An 18,892-nucleotide genomic window follows, 5' to 3' on the forward strand; every position below is an offset into this window, starting at 1 on the left:
AGATTTGTGAAAGCTCTGTAATTTGCACACCCTTTGTGGCATGAGGCGATACTTGAACAGGAAATGTGACAGCCTTGTGCACAGTGACTCCAGAGATTTTTTTTTTCTCTTGTTGGCTCTGGCTAGTTTGCTGAACATATTTCTGACGCACCATGCAACACTGGTAAGCAGCAAGTCTCCTGACCCACCATGTGTATGCGGCGCTTATGGTGCGTTTAAAGACGGCTCGAAAAAACACATCCCCACATATTAACAACGGATTAAACAATTGCAACGGCTGAAAAAAGTATGGGGGATAGAGGGCAGTGCGGGGGACATGTCCCACACATACCCCGTGTCGGTTATGCCCTTGCTTGGGGATGCTACAGGGGTGCTATGACTTTTCCAGGGGGAGTTATAGCACCCCCTAATGCCCCCCTGGCGCCTCCAGTGCTTGTGCAGTCTACATTTATCTGCTTTAGGCCTTTCTTTTTGTCTGATCAGCCCACTCTGCCAAGCAATTTGAGGCCGGGCGGAAAAGAGCTGTTCAAATGTATTGAAAACCATTTTGTTTCATCATAATCACTTGCTTCACCAAGTTTGCTAAATAATACTGAATTTCTGCTTGCTATGACACATTACACATATCAGTACTTGAAGTATTTTGAATACACTTGTTTTCTGCTGTCATACCTTACTTACAGTATCTTTTGGTGTTTCAAAACTTCTTGGTTTTTATTAGTATCTGTGGGCTGCTAGCTTCAGCATAACTTCTCTCTCTGCATCTCCTGTGCAAAATTGACCCCTTTGTCAGATGTTTAATTTGTTCTCCACTTTCAGTAACAATGGTACTTGTTTTCTGTCGTGTTTGTTAATTTGCTTGTGTGTTAGAAAGAATACTTAAAAAATAACAGATTTTGATGAAATTTGTAAGAAATGTTGGGGTTGTCACAAGAAACAATTGATTAATTTTTTTGTTATGTGGATCACAATTTGGATCAGACTTGTTTTTAATGACGCTATGACTTTGGTGGAGGTTTGTGCACTTTGAATTCCTCTGTTTATAATTGTAGTTCTCTCGTAGCTTTGGAGATGAGACTAAATTGGAAACTCAGCTTTATGCTGTTGAAAAGAAACTATTTAGCAGTTAAGCCACAGTCTAAATCACAGTAAAATTGATATTCAAATCAGTGGTAATTATGCTGAGTTATGCCAATTGGTCACTGCCTAAACAATATTAGATGTTGCAATTTTCTCTTCCCCACCTGATTAGCAATAACATGTTTAGTCACATGTTCACATGTTCAACTGCTTGGTGTCTAGGTTCTGTCCTGAAAACAATGTGGACTTCATAGATAATTCAACCTGGAGAGACTCACACAGAGAAAAACTGCAATTAGATCGTTTTATTAGACATGAAAGAAATAATGTTTTAGTGCTCGGACCCCGGCAGAAGATGGGGGTGCTGCGAATAGCAATAAGCTTGGATGAGAAGCTTAGGGTGAGGATTAGAGGCGTCTTCCCCGGGCCGGACACTGGTGGTGGAGGTCGAAGAGAGGAAGGAAGAAGGATTTGGGGATATAAGGATGGAGAGGGGGCATAGGTGGGTTAAGAGATCAGGCTCGTGAACGATTAAGCCATGGCTGAAGGTCCTTTTAAACGAAGGCTTGCTCGATGATTGGTTAAGACGAGGTGCAGTCTGATGCTGCAGTAGAAGCGCAGGACGCAGTGATTGGATGATGCAGGTGAGGCTGAAGCAGGTCTTCCAGTTTTAATTTACGCCTAGGCTTCATTTGGCAGATATTTTGGAACCGCCTGTTCTGATCCAGACAGACAGTCTCCATCTTATTTAGTATGAAACCTCTGTCATTTCTAGGAGTATGGCTAAATTTATTACTTCTCCAAAACTGTGACAATCCACAGTCCAGACAAGGAGGCATGAGTTGTAGTCTTACACACCTCTATGTATCTTCACCTCTATTAGCTCCCAAACCCCCACTGAGACATCTGTTCACCCATGACCCAAACTAAATGAACCAAAAATCATCTCAAGAGTAGTAAACCATAAAAATTAGATCAAAAATAAATACTCATACTTAAAAAAGTAGTTTTTTTGAAAATATGATTTCTCCCATGTAAGTATCTCTTAGATGATGATTTTATAACTAATCATCATTTTGATTTATTTTTGTCTTGCAGAAATATGGCTGCATCAGGAGAGTTATGCTAATAATAAAGAGTCAACTGATCTAAACTTTCAAACTCCTTGAACAACAAGCAAAAGAGTAGCTGTCATTTTTTTTTCCGGACAATCATTTACAACTGTGTTCATACAATGTAATGGCAGCCTCAGTTCTGTCAGCCTGCCCCAGGACAGCTGTGGCTGTGAGTGGAAGTAAAAAAAAAAGGCATCCTGTTTTCTTGTTGATAATAAACAAACAAACAAAAAACTTAAAGAACAACATGAATACATGTTTTCTTTACTGCACTGCTACTGAGGTGTCAAGCACATAGTAGCGCTGATTGTAATAACTTTAATGTAATTACTGTATGGTATGTAATCTGCAAGTATGTACTGTAACAAAAATGCATATACCAGATTGATACTTTCTTGATCTTGATCAGGACATTTTACTCTGAACCATTAGGGTGTGTCTTTGTTTTGGGAGAGAGCTAAACTTTTCTGATTGGTTGAGTATTTCCAGCATCGTATGTCCACCTTTCTCTCTCAGCCACCAGTTTAATTTCCAACATGCTCATAGCTCAGTCACTCATGCACGATCCCAGATTGTTTAGCAGCAGTTACCTTCTGAAACATAAGTAAAATCACTCCAAACTCTGTGGAAATGTGTAACTGTGACTGACACACACACCTGCATTCGGCTGTCAAAAGCAGTAAAAACAGAAGTGAAAGCTCCAGGGAAGGAGATTTATTTTTAGTGCTGTGTTTACTTTCCAAAGCAAAGGTAAAATCAACCACAATCCCTTAAAAATGTGTGTCATTAACTGATTTTCAGTGAAACCGAGGCATTGTGGTCTGTGTTTTCACAAACCTACATGAAGGGGTCTCATTACTCTGGCTTCATTTATTATACATTTATTAAAGTTACATATTTCCTCAGAGTATGGAGTGATTTTGCCATGTTTTAAACTTTAACTGCAGTGGAAACCAGTTTTTCATTTTTTTGCATGGAGGTGGAGCTGGGGCAGTGCTAGCCTCCTAATAGGTGAACCTTACTTGTGATCAGATGTCATAATCTGAACAGAAACAGTTTTACTTTTCTTGTTTAGTTCACTGGAGGGAAGAGCAATGTCAAGAATCAAAGTTGCTTTGGCACTAAGCCTCTTTTTATGTGTTACCATAGTTCCCATAGTTCTGTGTATAATTGTACATGAACGTTTGAAATGTCCACAGGGCACTTATCGAAAAGGTGCTGTGGCTGCAGATTCAGAGACATGTTCAGAGATTGGAAGGTGAGTGGTGATACTGATTTTAAAAACTTTAATGTACTTAAGTAGTTTTATTTTTAGGGTGTTTATACTATTACACATAGCATTCAGTGTTGGCAAACTTAAAACTTGTGGTTCCTAAATCTTTCTTCTGAGATCTGTCTTTGCTTATCCTGATCTGATTTGCCAAGATTTTATTTGCTTTAGTGACATAGTTTTGATCTTGTATAGCCTTTAATTGGCAAGGGACAACTGTATACATGCGAAACAGAGATTCAGAATGTCAAGATCTGTGTTATTTGGGTAGTCTTTGGGTGTTTATTGTTTACAGCTATTTTAACCTCTCTTCTTGAGTGCTTGTGAAAGTTTGAATCCTTGGGTCTTATCAGCAACTACCAAAGCTGACATAAAATTTCCAGACAATCAGCTGACTAACAATGAGAGTGATCAATGTGAACTTTTCAGGGACATCCTCCAACAAGGAGGCTCAGCTGTAGACGCAGCAATTGCTGCTCTTCTGTGCACTTCTGTTATAAACCCACAGAGTTCAGGGATTGGAGGAGGCGCCATATTCACAGTGATGGACAGCTCTGGTAGCAAACACATTCATGTATCTACTACAACTGAAGTAATAAGAGTTCATTAACCATATTTATTCATTTTGTAGGTATTGTGAAAATCATCAACTCCAGAGAGACTGTACCCGCAAATGTGACATCTGATCTGCTAAACTCGACAAAGCCTTGCAATGAACGAATAGGTACTTTACTGCTCTGGCAGACATTTGTTTCCTGATCTGTGTAGAAAGCCTTTCTTGTTTTTCTTGCTCTGTCTGTTACCAAGTATTGTTATTCATGCTTCTATGCTCTTGATGAGTTGGTAAAAATAGAGTCCTTTCAGACAGTCTGACAGGCTATCGCATTTATTTTTGACTATGAGCAGGGTGTGGTCCACATCACTTTGAAAGGATTTTTTTGAAATTATTTTTTTAAAGATAGGTTTATTAAATTTTTGGACAGTAGAACATACAGTCTACATGCAAGTATATGCATGAATAACAAATTACAAAAGAGAGAAAAGAAAAAGAGAAAAGAAAAGAAAAGAAAAAAAATCTAAGCATTATTATTTAAGTGATTAGTCACACTCATTATCCTCTTGGTAATGCCATTGCCTGTAGATAAAGACATGGGTGGTGTACTAGGAGTCCTGCTGTGCATTTGAATCAGTCTTATGTTAGGTGAGATGGTTCAGGAACGGCTGCCAGATACTGCAGAATTTATCAGTATAGGGAAGAGATTCAAAATCTAAAATATTATATTAGACTGGACATAGTTTCTAATTTGTAAGTATCTGAAAAAATGAGCATCCAGGAGAGAGAAATGGCCTTTTAACAATGCAAATGAAGCAAATTGTCTATTATTATACTAATTTTTCAATGCAGGTATACTTTTAAGCCTCCAACTGTAAAAGGATGCATCTGACAGCAATGGGGGTAATGTGTGATTACCATAAATTGGAGTATGAACTTAACCTACAGTGTTTTCAAATTTGCTTTCATATTTTTAAACAATTTAAGACAGTCAGGTTGTTTATTCTACTATTTATGGGTGATATGGGTGCTGAGAAAAGAAGTGCTGGGGGAGAACTTGTTTTAACACTGCTCTTTTCAATGGCAACCTGGGGGTTGGTCCTCGCAGAGACCTCTTGAGTTTTGAAAACCCAGACAAAAGGCAAAAATATTGAGTCCAAAAATTTTAAAAAGGCCCCTTTTAAGAAAATACACAGACTCTGAAAAAGTTATTGGAACTCAGGTAAGGAGACCATTTTAATAGCATTTATATGGCCTATTATTAAAAGTGGAGGAGTCCTTCATTGTTCAATGTCCCCCCATAAGTTTGTCCACTTTCTCTAAAAACTTCAAATTGCAAATTTGTTTGGGCTCTTTTGGCAAGACCACTCCAAGATATTTAAATTTGTCAGTTATCTTAAATGGCAGATTATCAAAGAATTCAGACGTAAGGTTAGAGCCAAATGGCATGAATTTGCTCTTTTGCCAGGGACTGACTCCTCGGGCTGTGATAAAAAACAACATCAGCAAACAAAGAAATGTGATGATCAACATTTCCCAGTTGGATCGCTTTAATTAGGGGGTTATACCTAATGCTAATGGCAAGGGGCTCAATGGCAACTACACAAAGCAGGGGGCTAAGGGGGCAGCCCTGACATGTCCCACTGTGCAATAAAAATGGCTCAGACCTTTCTTGGTCTGTGAGGATGGAGGCAATATACACTGCTTTAGTCCAAGAAACAAATTTACTGGCAAACCTGAATTCCTTGAGCACAGTTAGCATGTAGGGCCAATCCAGCTGGTCAAATGCAGCTACGGTTGACTCACTATCACGTTTGCGGTACATAATATTGATTAGACGTCTGATATTAAAGAAAGAGAACCTCTTTGGGACAAAGCCTGTTTGGTCTGGATGAATAATGAATGAATTATGTTTATGTAACCTGTCTGCTAATACCGAAGTCAATATTTTCATGTCAGAGTTCAATAATGAAATAGGATGGTATGATGAGAGCACCGTCTCTTTCCTGGCCTCTTTGGGGAGTGACTTTATTGTTTCTTGGATCTCCTCTATAGTGATCTGCATTAAGATTCTCTTGCACAACGTTGCTTATCTTAGGGTAGTTTAAGATTAGCTAATCTAAGATGTTCACCTTTGCTTTATATGGGTATAGCTGCTCATGATATTCCTTAAAGGAGTCATTTATGCCTTTTGGTTCAATTATAACACTTCCAGACTTATTTTGCTTATTCCCCTACTAGCTTGTAGTCCTCGCAACTGATGATCCAATAATTCATTGGGTTTGTTATCCAGCTCAAAATGTTTCTGCCTGATCCTAAATAACTGGTCAGACACCTGACCAGGCAGAATGGTCAGGTGTCATTCCTATTTCATATTTCAATGCAAGAATATTTTGTAAAATTGAAGGGGAGGGAGGGGACCTATAGTTGAATTCCAGGTGTTCTAGTTCATTTTTGATTCTGTGTGGCATTTCTGCCTTTTGTTTTGCAGAGATGTTTCAAAAGAGATAATATGGCCTCTGATCATTAAAACTTTAAAGGTTTCCCATAATGTGAAATCAATGACATTGTTTGTCATTAGCATCCAAAAATTCAGAGATCTTGTTTAAAAATTGACAGATTATTTAATCTGTGAGCAGGGATTGATGAAAGTGACAGTTATATTGCTGTTTCTTATGATTAAGGAACCAGTGAAATCGGAGAATGATCAGTTATTAAAAAAGTGTGGTGCTTAGAGACCATCACATTAGATATTAATTTAGAGTCGAGTAGAAAATAATCTATTCTTGAATAGGACTTGTGCAACTGTGAGAAAAAGAGAGTAATCTGTCTAACGGATGTTGCAGTCTCCAAATGTCAACCAGGTTTGTAGTAGACATGAGAATGTTTAAAACTATGGAAGAGGAAGACGGTTGTCCGTTCGTTCTATCCAAGTGGGTGTCAAGCACACAGTGAAAATCACCTCCCAAAATTAAGTGTGTCACTATGGAGGACCGACACTGATATAATCAAAAATAAAAGCAGAAATATATATATTTTACTTTTGCCTTTTCCTTACACATGCATTTTCATCAAGTAATGTCTACATTTTGCTTTTGCTTTTTCCTTATACAAGCGTTTGTTCTTTTGACATTTCCTCCTCCTCTTTTTACATTATCGTATGCATATCTGCCTCAATATGCAAATGAAGAGGTTGTCTTCTTGGTCCAGCTCCTCTCCTATTGGTTAATAACCAGGAAGGAGCAGGATCCATGTGTGAATTAACAGGTCCCCCTAGCAGTTGTTGTCAATATATAGCCAGTCACCAAGATACATCTGCCACTGGGATCAATCACTGTGGGAAAATGCATAAATGGAGTATTTTACGAATCAGGATTGCCACACCTCAACCTTTACTTGAAAAAGTGAATTGAAAAACTTAATCAATCTATCTACATCTTAGTAACCCCTCACTACCTTGTCTTATGTGTGTTTCTTACAGGTACAGTATATACAGTAATGTCAGTAGATAAAGATTTTAAATGTGAAAATAATTAAGCTTTTTTAAGGACATTCCAATACCCCAATCACTTGACATTCTGTGAGGATTTGGATTTTTGTGTTTTCTGTTTTGTTATCTTTATTGTTTTGTTGTGGTTTTTAGTTAGTGTTTCAGTTTGGTTTTTCCTGTTTGTGCTCAGTATTCACTCCTCCTCCGTCACTCTTTTGCCCTCCTTGTCACGCCTATCTCCACCTGTCTGTCATTATCCCCACTCACCTGTTTTCACTTACCTCGCCTCCCACACTATTCAAAAACCCGGTCACTTCTCCCACAATCTGTCGGTTCATTGTTTGTTGGTTGCTGTTGTTTTCTGTGCCATGGTTCCTTGTAGCCTTGCCTTGCCCTGCCATGCTTTTGGATTTTTGTTCTGTTTGAGTTGCTGCCACGTCAGCTGTTTGTTTTTGTTTATTTTCTTTATTTAATAAATACGTTTTTGTTTTGAAAATGAGTCTGCACTCTGGGTTGGTCTCCGTCTCCACCGAGCCTGACAGATTCTAACTGGTAAAGGTGATGCCACCACTTTGTAATAATGTATTAGGATGTATAATAACTTTTAAACATAATAGGTGTGGTGTGCACCCTTGTTGCTCTGTAAAAGCATTTAGAAATGTTAATAAATAATACTAAATTATTCAAGAAGATTACTAAGGACAATACACACCTCCCCCTATACCACGTTCCCAAATAAAGTGAGACTAAAACCCCAACGTACCCAAATAGAGGTAGCCAGGCCATAGGGGCCATGCAGATAATAAACCAACTTCACAGAAAGGCTGGAAGGCAATCCAGCTGGAGACTCTATCATTCTGCTGGGGGACTTCAGTGTCTATGTGGGTAACAACAGTAAAACCTGGAGGGGCCTGACTGGGAGGAACAACCTCCCAGGCTTTATATAGTCAGGTGAAGCAGTGCTGATTGTAAACTCTGACAACTACTGGGAGACATGACCTGTAGTAACACTTGTTGCATCTGTGAACATTGTGACTGTGAATGTGTCACAGTAGCTGCTGTGGTCTTTTGGGTATGGGGTTTTTGGCATTGGTACAATACATGTCTTCCACAGTTGTGATAGTCTCCCTTGTGATACTCTCCCTTATCCAAAACAATACAAATACTTAGGATATCTAAGTTCTTTGTATTGTTTTGTTTTGTTGTAATGTTACTATATGAGCAAGTCTAGAGAGAGAGAGACTATATGGGAAGGATGTGGGAAATATAGAAACATAGATACCCATAATCCAAACTGACTAACCACCATCCAAGTATGGGTACCATTAATATGCCTTGAGGAATTAAATACAAGGGCAGCTGTGTATTCAGTTCTGTGTAATGTATTGTGACCAAGCTAGACACTTATGACCAGCACCTCTTACCAAGGCTAGGTGGTAAGTACCCTCTGAAAGTCTGTTAGAAGATCTGAATGCAGCACACTGCTAAGTATCCCTACTGACACCATCATAGAGCCTGATAAGCTGGTATACATCACAGCAAAAGTAATCCTTGGTATACTTGACCATAAGATGAAACGGTGGAGGAGGCTGGAAGCAAAGATCAAGGCAGTTCAGGGAGAAATCAGCCAGCTGTTAGGGCAACAGAAAAGTGCTTGAAGAAAGATCCACCACAGAAACACCACAACTTGTCCAATAGAGTATGAATGAATAAAAATTGCTATACTTGCAGTCAACATGGTAAAACATTTTGGCCTATTCAAATAAACAGTAAAATGTGGGAGCATTGATTAGTTGAGTGAATCTTTAATGTACAAGAAAAAAAAGTTTTTTAAGGATAACCAAGGCAAAAATAAAAAATAAAAAACTAAACAAAAATGCAATGACGAGAATTTAAAGAATTTCTTTCCTGAAAATATTTAATAACTGAATAAATTCACAGCTTGATTTCCCTCATTGATTGTATCTTCATGCATCCATGCAGGCAGCAAGTGGATTGGAGTTCCAGGAGAAATTCGAGGTTTTGAAACTGCACACAATCTTTATGGAAAACTACCGTGGGCCACTCTCTTCAAACCGACCATCAAGCTGGCCAGAGAGGGGATCAAAATTCCTGATGTTTTGGGTAGTTCCATCCCAAACACAGACGAGGCCCACACCATGTGGTACCTAAGAAAACCGGATTCACTATGCCAAAAAAAACTAACTGTTTTACATTTTTCACTTTAATCTCTGTCTGTTTGTCCTTTTAGGAAGTTATTTTCAGATAATAAAGGAAACTTGCTTAAGACTGGAGACACAGTGAAATTTGAGAAACTGGCTGACACTTTGGAGATGATTGCAAATAATGGTGCAGACAGTTTTTATACTGGGAAAATAGCAGAGGATTTAGTTCAAGATGTACAGCAGGCAGGTAAGATCAGAAGGATTTTATCAAATCATCTGAATCACTGACACACTTGTGTGAGCTGCCCAGATCCATCAAAGGTCGTAATTTTTGTGCAGCTGATAAAAGTTTTCTTCTGTTTGCTCAGGATGCAGGATTTGTTTTGTTTGTTTGTTTTAGGTGGAATCCTCACTCTACAGGACTTGGCAATGTATAAAGTTAATGTGACTGATGCATGGACTGTCCCTTTGGGAGAGTACCAGATGTACATACCCCCACCCCCTGCAGGAGGAGCTGTCCTCAGCCTCGTCCTCAACATCCTGAAAGGTTCCTGCTGAACACAGACATTAGTGCTGCAGTTTCTTTACACTTTCAAATGACAAAACAAAACAAAAAAAATAATGTGTTCAATATGGCTGTCCAACCTAATGCTTTTACTGAAAGTTGCATTTTGACATTTTAATTGTAATTCTGGTGATGTGTGTTAGTTTTAGTGTCATCCAAAAATGACCCTTGACCAACCTTTAAAAATGAGATGAAACAAAAATGAAATTTTTAATGTGTTTTGTTTCCAGAGTATCAAATGTATTCAGCACCTGAATCTTTTGAGGAGAAGACACATTTTTATCATCTCTATGCTGAAGCTTTTAAATTTGCCAATAGATTAAAGAAATATATTCGGGATCCAAAGTTTGTATCAGAAGATGTGAGTATTACACAATGCTGCAAACAAAATTTGTGCAAAATGCGTAATTTTTCTGCCATGTTGAAAAATTATCTCTTGAACAACTGAGCGGATTTTAATAAAGCTTGAACCACCTTAAACTGTTTTCTTTGTTTTATGTAGTGAAGATTTGGGTTTTCAGTATAAAAAATATGAAACAGGCTGTCAGTTCTTCAGAAATGTAGCCCTGATTCATTTTTTCAAGAGTTATTTCTTTTTCTCTTCTGTGGTTTTTATTCTCTGCTCACAGACAAAGAATTTTGACAGAAGATAGCTTTGCTAGCAAGATACGGGCCAAGATCAAAACCAACATAACTCTTATTGACTACAACATCCCCCTGAATACGACTGACTCCCAGACTGATGATGACCCCAGCAGGTCGCCTGTCTCTGGTGGTACCACCCATGTGTCTGTGCTGGCTGAAGATGGATCTGCTGTGTCTGTTACAAGCAGCATCAATCGTGTGTCAGTATCTGAACAGGTCTATAGAAATCATCCTGTGCATGTTTATTGCTCTCCACAAGAGACTAGCAATCGTATAATTGTCTGTGTGTGGAGCCTTTTGTTTTTTTGCATACATGCTGACATGTCTGTTAGCAAAATATCTCACGAAACAGATGCTGGGTTTTTATGAAACTCTCAGAACATAACCATTGGATGTGCATGTACAACTGATTAACTTGATTCAAGATGGCTGACACAACTAAGTTTTCAAACATCCAAATGGCTACAACTGAGTCAGTTGCCCAGACATGACATTAAAATTTGGTGTAGTTTTAGCTGAGTAGCTGCATTATGGGTTGGACAATAAGACCTTCCCATCACAAAGTTTGAGCACAAATAGATCACACAAGATCTTTGTTTAAAACTTTGGCATACAAGGCAGCAGGCAATATGCATTCCTTCAAAGAATATTATAATCTTTCTTTTTAACATAGTTAAATGTTTTTGTAAGAGGATATTTGAATAAAATATGCCAGTCACAGCACAGCAAGGAAGCTGAGTTTTGTTCTAAAATGTTCCAAATGCACAGAGAGCTTTAATGCTGCAGTGGCTAGATTTATTCTATCAAGTTCAGCTTTTTTTGTTTTCACAGATTTGGCTCCAAGATCTACTCTTCACAGACTGGAGTCATCCTCAACAACCAACTGGCTGACTTTTGTGGCAGAGTCAATATCTCACCCGGTAATCATAAATTAATATGAAACAATTCTTGTACAGTTTGTGCAACTAGAGCTGGACAACGGGACCAAAAATGATACAGTGTTTTAGGGCTTTATTGTGACACAATATATATGGCAATGTTTTACAAAAATATTCAAATGTAAAACTAGCAATAATGTAACACTTTGAATATAATTTTCTTTTCAAAACATTTTGTGCAAAGGAGCAAAACTTGAATAAAGGTAAATGTAGCATTAGTTGCATTAATAAGCTGTTAGTGTCAAGATGATGAAACCAGGATTGCAGACTAACACAAGAAGCTTGTGAGAAGCTTGACAATTTATTAAAAAATGCAAAAGGAAAAACAAAACACTGGTGTGGCAGCAGTAACTCACGAAATGAGGAAAGACATGGAATAACAGAATAGGACATGAATCTCACAATGCCAGACTGAAGGTGAGGTGAAGACTGGGAGACTAAAAGAAAGAGTCTCTGTGTTGGACTTCAGCTGAGGTTGGATCCATGAAAAATTTGAGTTGGTTAGACGCAGTCTATGCAATTTTTGGATTTTGGACTCAGAGGTTTGGCATAAATTGATATGTGAATGGGTCAGAATGGCATATCAGGTAGGTTGGCATAGAAGATATATTTACAGGGATTGAAAAGGGGCTGAGTTGTCCATTCATTGCGGATGATGGAGCCATCTGGAAGAGAGGTTGAAATGTAAAGTCCACTCTGAAGACAATACAAGAGGCTGTTTGTTATTAAAACTGAGAAATAGGCATTTCAATAGAAATTTAAATTCTCAGTACATACAAAAAGCAATAATTATTATTTACACAGAAAATAATTACAGAACAGCTTAAATTGAAATTTATAAAATCAAGAATTAGAATGAGTTAAGTGCATCAAGTATCCAGGAATATTATTTGATGATTGCATATACATATACAGAAATTTATTAGTAAATGTAAAAATGTTGGAAACATTGAGAGATGTTTGGCTGGAAATGAGCAGGGGACAAATAAAGGAGCATTAAAGCAAATCTGTACTGGATTGATCATGTCAAATATAGATTGTGGAAGTATAGTTTATGGATCAGCAGCAAAAACACATTTGGAAAAACTGCACAACTTCCAACATCAAGCTTTAGGAATCTGCACAGGAGCATTTAAAACCAGCCCAACAGCAAGTTTGGGCTGGGAGAAATGGGAGAAATGCTGTTAGCACTAAGAAGAACCCAACTAGGAATAAGCTACTGGATCAGTCTTCAAGGAAATAGCTCTGAACACTAGGCATTTTAAAACCAAGTTGGGAAAAGAAAAAGAAAGATACAAGAAGCTTTGGATGGGTGATTGGTCAGGAAACAAAAGAAATGCAAGTAAATCATTTAGACATTAGTCCAACTGTACTACTACCAACCCTAACTGAAGAAAACACTCCATGTCTTTGTCTTGTTTGTTTTTGTTGTTTTTAATAATTTCTTAATCAAAAAGAGATACCTTCCTGGAGTTTATTCATCTTTTTGTTTGGCACATGCCCTGCAATCTTGGCTTCTGTTCACAGGGGAGCAGCCTCCCTCCTCCTTCTCCCCCTCTGTGCTGAAGTCTAAGTCGAAGACCCTTGTGATTGGAGCATCTGGTGCAAGTTTTATCACGACTGCGATGGCCTCAGTATGTGACTGTCACAATAAGAGTATTAATTATTCTTTTTGCACACTAAATTCCCTTCACTGTGGTTATGACCAGCATTATCTTCATGATGTCCACAGTCTATAATCATCACTTTTTCATCTGACAGATTAAAATATTGATTGTCCTTTCTGTTGCAGACGCTCATCAACCACCTTTGGTTTAAAAAAAGCCTTAAGGAGGCGATTGATGATCCTGTTATTTTTGTTGACCCTGAAGATAAAGTGATATTTGAACCAAAGTGGGATAAGGTAAAACATTTAGAGTATTTTTATGGTCAAAATCCACATTTTACTGCTTTTGTCTCATCAGATTTCCATCTTGATTTGCTCCTCAGATTGTAAATCAACATCTTATAGGTTGGGGACACAAAATAACCAGATTCTACAATGCAGTTAATGCTGTTGAGAAGGACTGTGGCTGCATCTATGCAGTGTCTGACACCAGGAAAAATGGGAAAGCAGCCGGCTACTGAGAAAAGAGTCAGTGATGATTAATTAACTGCAGCAGAAAACATTTGATCTGCTGGAACATCGCCGAACAAGACACTGAGAAACTAGATCAAGCAACAGGACATTTGGAGTAACATGTAACAACTAAACACAAGAGTTTCTCAAAGGAAATGAGAGTAATAGGTTGGATTTTGTTAAAGAAAAAGACTTTTGTTGTTGTTGCAGGTTTGGGCATGTCTTTATCTATAACACTTGATACAAATACATTTATGTCTACAGTATACAGTTCATATATTCACATACTATACTTGTGTATAGTATACTTGTGTTAGTTAATAATCTTTACATATATTCTTGTGCATACAGTACTTATGTATAACTGCAGTAAGTCATGAACTGATTAATTTGGGTTATTTCATTTCCAAGCTGAGTCATCAGTAAACATATCATTCATGCTGTACTTCTTACAGCCTAAAACATATTGCAGATACAAACATAATCTCACCTTTAATGAGGCTTAAATTCAACTGCATTGTTTTGTGGCTTTTATGTACAGAGCTCATTTGTTTAATTTCTTGAACTCAGGTCATTTTTCCACAGCTTCAACTTCAAACATTCTTTAAGATTGTTTGAGCTCCATTTTCCTCATCCACAGCTTGAACAAATGATTTGTTTGGATCAAGTTGGGGGAAGTGCAAGTTTTTAGCTAAATGAAAGCAGATTCAGCTTACGCAGACCATTGGATAGTGTCAACAGCCTGAAGTCCTCTTCACTGAGATTCCTCAAAGGATTCTCCAAGACGGAATATTCTGAAATGAAATTTCTGTAGGAAGATATAATGCCCAGAAAAGATAAGAATTGTTTTTTTTTTTCATTGGTCTCGGTATGTTTTGAACTGCAGAAGCACGGTGAGGTGAACTTCAGATATAGAAAGAAATCTAGGGTTAAAATTAGGTTGCAGATTTTTAAGAGAATACGTATTTGTATCACAAAACATGTAACAGACAAGTCAAAACAAAACAGAACACAAAATACAAAAGAAAACATAGAACACAAAACATTACCCCATTAGGAACCTACTAACCTAATTTGTTGACCTAATTGTTAACTTGTTGATGCTAATTAATTCTCAGTTTTATGTGTGCACACAAACTGTAATAATTTAAATTCAAAGTTCGTACAGGTGCTTGAAATCCTTGGAAATACCTGACTTTCAACAAGGTTTTGCTAGATAGGAGTTAGGGACAGTGGGAATGTTGTTCATCTATTCATGCACTATATTATTAATATAAATATATAGTATATTAATAAAAAAAGGTTGTAGTTTTATTTAGATTAACCTAATCGGTCTTAGATGTCTCTTTCTTAATTTTCATTAATTCTTCTTCGGCACCTGTCACCACCATTATAAACTGGCCTCCAGTTTCAGCAATTTAAGCTGGAGGACTTTACCAAGGAGTCTTTTTTTAACTCCACCATGCACGGTTTTTCAGCTCCAATCCTGGTGGTGAAAGACGTCGAATTTGTCCTAAACCAACAATGCATTGGTTTTTGCTAAAGGAAAAAATAACAGAGCCGAATGGAATTGTGTCAGTTTATAATGTTCATTTAATTTAACTTCCTCCTCCTGGCTTTAGATGTAGAGGTTAAGTTTAAGGCCTCAAAGCTTAAAGAGTGATGTCAGAACATAATGCAGTTTTCTGTAGGTGTGAGTTATTTGGAGTTAAATTTCAACCATATGAATTAGTCAGTGTTGTGCCAATTTAGTATTTTACAGCTGTAAAAAGAATGCAAATGATATTCTTGCCAATCTTAATCATATTAACTCCAGTCAGAACATGTAAACAAAAGCCTTGTAGCTTTTAAGTTGCTTTTTATTGTACAAGGTGATGAAACTTTGAGACAGTGTAGTTCAGTTTTTTACTTTTTCTCCTTATCATCATGCACAAAAACATGTTTTTCTTTCTTTTAGTTTAGTTGAGTAAGCTTTTGTTTGAGCTTCATTTAATCTGTTTTTTTATTATTATTTTTAACATGCCCAAATGAATTTGTCTTTGACGTCAAAAATTCTGTAGGAATTTCAGATAGCGCTTTAGTTAGTAAGGACAGATCTGTTTCAGACAAATAGCATGCTTCAAAATTTGAATCTGTGGTAAGCATTAATTCCACAGTTTCCTGACAGTGCACTGTGTAATGAAATGCTTTTTCTGATCGCTGACTGTTGTTTAGAAAACATTACATTTGGGTCAGCAGGCAAAATGATCCAATTAATTAATGTTGTTTTTTTTTTAACATGCAAGTACAAATGACCCCACATCATTCAATTCAATGTGTTGTTTTTTTGTCAAATGAATGTGAGGTTAAGACTAAGGAACACAGAAGAACTTCCTCTGCTCCTCTCTGAGGCACACACACACTCAGCTGCTGTGTGTGTGTGTGTGTGTGTGTGTGTCCCAAAACAAATCAGATACTGACAGGTTTTCAGACAAGTTACAGAATAATTTTTCTCATAACCAGAACCAGGTGCTAATGACACATTTAACACACAGCTCAAGTCATCAGATGTTTGCATCAGTTTAAGGTTTTTTGTTTTTTTTTTACAAATTTCCCTTTAAACCCAAAATGTATCGAAAGTCCTGTCGTAGTCAGCAAGCAGTTGTTCTTTGCAGGAAATTAAAGGAACATGATAACCATTCACTCCATAAATATTAAACTGCTCTCTGTTGTCAGAAAGAAAATGAGCAGGAGAATTATTCAATTTATGACATTTAGCAAGCGTTTCTTCATTGCAAGAAGCAGTAGGAACATTTTCACTTTTACAAACTCACATCTACTTGTCTGGTGTTTGTGTGTGGTTTATATCACTGTTTGTTGAATGGACTACCTGAGTCGGTCTACCCTCACATGCCACCCAGTCTGCCACGGCCCTGTTGCTCCATGGATACTCATTCTTCCAGTGTCCTCTGTCACCTGTTGTGATGATTGTAGCTTTTCCTTCGGGCACACTTTCTTTGCTCTTCAGGTTCTAGCAAAGTGGTGTGGAATGTTGCCAAATCTGTGGGTTTAAGCTTTTTTTTTTTGATCTTCTCAGTTCTGCTCCAGCAGGTGGAATTCACGGCAGAGTTCAGTTAGTTGATCAGCAAAACAGTCCCACAGTGGAGAGGATCAGTCAGATTTTTTTTTCTTTGCAGCGTCTTAAATGTCCTGGTTGGACCAAGATCAGAAAACAATATCCGGTACCCATAAATGCACTGACTTCAACCACGGGTGCATTTAAAACAGGGGAAAACATTAGTCCTTGAAGTTTGTTCCTTGTTTCTGTCTCTAGATCTGAGATCATGTCGAGCAGGTTGGATACTGTCTCCTCTTCTCCCTTTTATTCACATGTTGTGTTAAAAAACTTGTTTCGGACGCTGATTTCTTCCATCGTCATCAGGCATGTCAATTTTCTGTCTCTTCTATGAAGAAGTTGTTGTTGTTGATATCAGCGCAGGTGCTGCTAATAGTTGGGGGGCTTTAGCTGCCTCTGGAGGTTGTGTTAGTGGATGATCAGCAGCTGTCTCTGGAGGTGTAGAATGAGGTGTCGCTTGTCAAGCCGTGAAACAGGGTAGGCATGGAAGTCAGAGTTCAACACGAAGAGCGCACTCAAGTCCAAGTACAACCATTTAGAGACAGGAGAAGAAGAAAAAAAGAATTATGAGGAAATTTGTAAGGTGAAGGTTTAATATTTCCTGTTTTAATTACAGCCTCAGAAGCAGGAACATTTTCAGATTGCGTTAGAGAAGTAGAAGAATTGTCGCCCAGTAATTTTCCCCAAATACATGTTTTACTCCCCGTCAGTTCTTTAGCATGCTTCTTTCACTCTCTGTTCTCACTCTCTTTCATCCAGCATTCCAAGCATTCTCTGTTTTTCAAACTGCAGCAGACTTTTTGTTTGTATGTGTTTTGCCTCTCTCAGTTTATTTTCTCTGTATTTTAATTCTCTTTTTATTCCTCTCAAAACATTTAGCTTCCATGAACTGCCTGCAGGAAAAATGCCATTTTTATCCATTCATTCACTCCATACACACTTTTTCACCATATTTTGTCATTGTAAAGTCAAACAATTCACCCTGTGGGGGAGATCCGACCTGGGAGCTACTTTGACCCATTTCTTCTGAAATCGGGTGTGATATCCGGTTTAGACGGTGTTGAGAAAACCAAGTTTTTAGTATTCACTCCTTTCAGAGGAATCTCACCTCACCACTTAGTTTCTCTCACTGAATCTTTGATGTTTCAGAAAAGATGGACACACAAAACGAGTCCAGACCACAGGTTTAATTACCAATCATACATTTATTTAAACATTCAGCTAAATGGAGAAGGAGAAGAAACAGCAACCCGTTCCCAGTTGTGTCTGAAGTAATTCCCCCTTCCACTTCTTTTTATACAATAAACTGCGCCCAAGACCAGATTTTCATTTGTTGTCATTTGTAATCATCAAAATTAAACGAAATAAACATTTGAAATATATGAGTTTGTATGTAATGTATGAATATAATATACAAGTTTCACTTTTTAAATGGAATTACTGAAATCAATCTACTTTTTCATGATATTCTAATTTTATGACCAGCACCTGTAGGTGAGGGTTGGAATGAAGGCGGACCAGTAAATTGAAAACTTTGCCTTTCAGCGTGGCTCTTCTTTAACCATGAAAAAGGCCTAATAAAAAAAAAAATCATCCATTCATCCATCCATTTTCTTGACCAACTTCTCCATTCTGGGTCATGGGGGAGCCGGTGCCTATCTCCAGCAGTCACTGTGCAAAACACTTCAAACTTGCACTTTTTCAGACCTCAGGAGTACTTCCTATTATGGTTGTACCCAGAGTGCTTGCTTCTTAAAAATCAAAGGCCTAGCATTTCTTGAAGGAATCCATATTGCCTGCTGGGGTGTGCAGAGTTTTAGATTAGGATTATTTTATG

General features: G+C 37.8%; 1 pseudogene; it reads left to right on the forward strand.

The window, feature by feature from the left end:
* Positions 1–3,276: 3,276 nt before the first annotated feature.
* Positions 3,277–17,466, forward strand: LOC108234941 (annotated as a pseudogene).
* The last annotated feature ends 1,426 nt before the right edge of the window (positions 17,467–18,892 follow it).

The sequence above is a fragment of the Kryptolebias marmoratus genome, linkage group LG1, assembly GCF_001649575.2.
Source record: "Kryptolebias marmoratus isolate JLee-2015 linkage group LG1, ASM164957v2, whole genome shotgun sequence".
Taxonomy (NCBI): domain Eukaryota; kingdom Metazoa; phylum Chordata; class Actinopteri; order Cyprinodontiformes; family Rivulidae; genus Kryptolebias; species Kryptolebias marmoratus.